Genomic DNA, 3,814 nt, shown 5'->3' with positions numbered 1-3,814 from the left:
CACACACACACACTTTCTTTCATCTATCTATTGATGCATATAGATAGATAGATAGATAGATAGATAGATAGATATAGGGATAGATATAAATATATAGATATAAATATATCTGAAAAATTCATAACAATTATAAGGATATTTTGAAGCTCTTGAGTGCTTTTAAATTTTTTAATTTCCCAAACATTTTTACATTAGTCATTTCAAATAGATACTTTTTGATCATTCAAAAGGGGGTAGGAAACATGAAGACCTGGTATTGCTTTACTAAGCAAATTAACCTCACTTCACTTTTAAATATGGTTCATATACTAGCAGATTAGCAGAATGGTATAGACCTAATATATCTGGATTTTAGCAAATCATTTTACAAAGTCTCTCATGATATCCTTGTGGACAAAATGATGAAATGTGGGATGAATCATAGGACAGTTAAACGTGGAGCATTTTAAACATATGTACCCATGAACTGCTGATGAATGTTTCTATGGAGCAAGGAGAGGCTAGCTGTACCACATTGAGCACTTCCCAGACCATAATATTGGAGCAGAAATAAATGGTCACAGAAGAGTGCCAGGATGATGAGGGGTAGTCAAAAGCATATTATATGAGAAACAGTTAAAGGAATTGTGGCTATTTCACCTGGAGAATATTTACGGAGAATATCAGTGCAGTCTTCACAAACTTGAAGGGCTATTATATTGAAAATTAGAACTTAATCAGTGTGGCTGCAAAAGGCAGGATAAAGACTAAGGGGTGAAAATTTCAGTGAGATAGATTTGAACTCAACAAAAGGAAGAATTTTCTGGCAGTAAAACAGAAAAATGAGCTGTCTGGAAAGATGATGAGTTCTTTGTCCTGTAGGGACTTGAGACTGGACTGGATGAGTATCAAAGACGAAGAGGATGTTATGGAGTGAGAGACTGGGTTAGGTGGCCTTCAAAGCTTCCCTAATTCTCAGAGTATATGAGTCATTAACTTATTCATTCATTCATTCCACAAATATTTCTTGAGTTCCTACTAAATGCCAGACATGATTCTAGGCACTAGAGAAACGGTAGAGAATAAGACAAATTTCCTGTCCTAATGAGGTCATCTTCTATTAGAAGAAATAGGCAATAAGTGAGAAAACAACTAAATAATTAAGATAATGTCAGATAATGAAAATGTCAGAAAGAAAATTACATCTTTGCACCATTTGCTCCTTACAATCACTGGAACTGAGATCTTTTGATTTAGAGATGAGTACTCTGCCCACTAAACTTATTTATCCAAAGAGTTAAGGCCTGGGATTTGTCAGACCAGATTGGGAGAGAGAAACTAACATTGGTGATTCCCTCTAAAGTATATTACAGGATTCTCATAAAAGGTGGAATTAACAGTATGAGATTCATAGTCAGTGAAAAATTATGTTTCTTGACTCCAGAAGAACATGGCTTTAGAAATCATAATGTAAATAATGAGGGCAATGTATGTTAGTTCATGCCCTTCAATCACTGTTATAAATGATCATTTCACCGACATTGTGTGGAACAGAGAACAAAACAGGTGAGGCCCACTTGAGCATGCAAATGAATGATGCTATCAGGTCAATCATAGGCAAAAATCATTAAATAAGCAGCTTTGGGGCTGCTTTTTGGTGCAGAGATAATAAAGGATCTCTTTACCAGTCCCTTCAAGTCACACCACCAACTCTATGTGGCAAGCGTCTACATTTTTAATAAATCTGCCTCAGAAACCATGCTCCAGGTCAGCAAAGGTCCATATTGAAGACAGAGGTAGCAAAATTGCAACCTACAAAATTGAATGTAATATAGTCAGATATATGTCTACTTGTGACAACCACCCTCCCACCCTGATACTCAGACAAGATAGAGGCATTTTAGATGTAAAAAGGCAAACAAATGAAAGGACTTTCTCAGGGAAGCAAATTAGACCAAAAGTAAACTCTAAGATGAATTGAAAACAGCCACCCCCTCTGGCCCAGTCAGAGAAATGCAAAGCAGATCCTAAGTCCCGCTGGTCACCCCTACTCCCCTGGGTGGTGAGTCAAAGTGAAACATCACCTGATGCAGAAAACAAAGCCAAATTTAGTCTAGCCTAGAGAGGCATTGCCAAAAAAGGAAGAGGTAAAACAAATAGCCAGATGAATTTTCAAAAAGACAAACAACCAAAACAAATAAACAAATACAAAAGATCATTTAAAAGATTAATAGCAAATTTCCCAATTCTGATTGAGACAGAGGAATGGGGAGCCACATGGGGTGCATTGTCCTGCCTGCCAAACCCTTTAGTACTCATGTAGGTCACCCTGAGGTCAGGCCACTTACAAGTGATGATTTCTGGGGAGGGAAAAGAGTAGGCAAGACTCATGTCTTCAGGCTGTGGAAATTGTTTTCAACTCCTAATTCCTTAGCACTTAGGTAGAGTAACAACTGATCACTGCTGACTCCATATTGGTATAGCACAGAAAGCTGACCTTAGTAGAAGCATTCGAATGAAGCTTTGGAGATGACTCTCCACAGGGCTGGTTTTGTGTAATCTGCAAAATGCAACCATGTTTCCTCTCCTCTCCCAGCTTCTGAGGCCTTTTACTCCTTCTAGTGGCTCCTTCCCCTCAATCCATTGCCCTCCCACTGAAGTGTCAGTGACTTCAAAGAATCCCCCACCCAAGGGCCTGTCTTCTAGGACTTAGTATAAAGAGCTGTAATAGTTTCCTGGGGTTGCCATAACATAAATAAATGGAAAAATTCATTTTTTGAAAGTTCTAGAGACCAGAAGTCCAAAATCAAAGTGTCAACAGGGCCATGCCCCCTCTGAAGGCTCTAGGGAGAAATCCTTCCTTACCTCTTCTAGTTTCTGGTGGCTCCTGACACTTTTTGCTTTGTCAATGCTTCACTCCAATCTCTTCCTCCGTCTTCACATTGCCTTCTTCCCTGTGTGTCTCTGTATCTTCACATGGTCTTCTTATGAGGACAGCAGTCACTGGATTAAGGGTTCCCCCCTTAATCCACTTAAACATTGTGCTGAGGGCAGTCCCTGCCACCAGTTTTTTGGAACCTAGAGTTAGTTAAGTATTTTGGCCATCAGTTCATACCATACTAGTCTTCAAATAATCTAGCTAACTTGATGATATTTGTCCTGTCCTTCTTGAGCACCTTTGGAAAAGCATTAGAATTAATCTTTCTTTAAAACCAACATTCTTTCAATAGTCAGTTCCCTACTACTACTCCCCATACATACACATCTCCCCACCAACCACAAGCATATTTCTAAGCAAGCCAGAAAATAAATCTTTGCTCCGAATGTTTTTTTGGGGTTTGAGTTCCTTCTCCTGTCCTCATCCCAACCGAACACCAACAAATTAACTCATTCAGAACTAGATTTAAAAGTGCCAGACAGAGAAAGGAACAGAAGTCCCCATATCTGGCTCCTTCGTAGAGTTTTCAGTACTTGTTAAACTATACATTGCAAAGCTCCACCTCTAGAAATTCTGGAACTGTTGGCCTTGCTGTGTCCTGGGAATTGCTTTTAAGGAAAAATCTCAGATTATTCTGATGCCAGCTTTTGAGGACTAGCGTTTGAGAACCACTGAACACCACTGTTTCATAAGTATCTTGCTTAAAATGCAATATACAGTTCATATACTGTACAATGCACAAATCTTCAGTGACTTTTTACATATTCATACACCCATGTGACCACTACCCAGCTCAATATATGGAATGTTGCTATCACCCATACTCAGAAAGTTCCCTTGTGCTTCTTCCCAGTCAATACCCCCTCATCCCTAGAGGTAACTACTATTCAGACTTAT

The sequence above is a fragment of the Balaenoptera musculus genome, chromosome X, assembly GCF_009873245.2.
Source record: "Balaenoptera musculus isolate JJ_BM4_2016_0621 chromosome X, mBalMus1.pri.v3, whole genome shotgun sequence".
In the NCBI taxonomy this organism is placed as follows: Eukaryota; Metazoa; Chordata; class Mammalia; order Artiodactyla; family Balaenopteridae; genus Balaenoptera; species Balaenoptera musculus.
The sequence above is the reverse complement of the archived record's forward strand: the minus strand, read 5'-3'. Positions refer to the sequence as shown.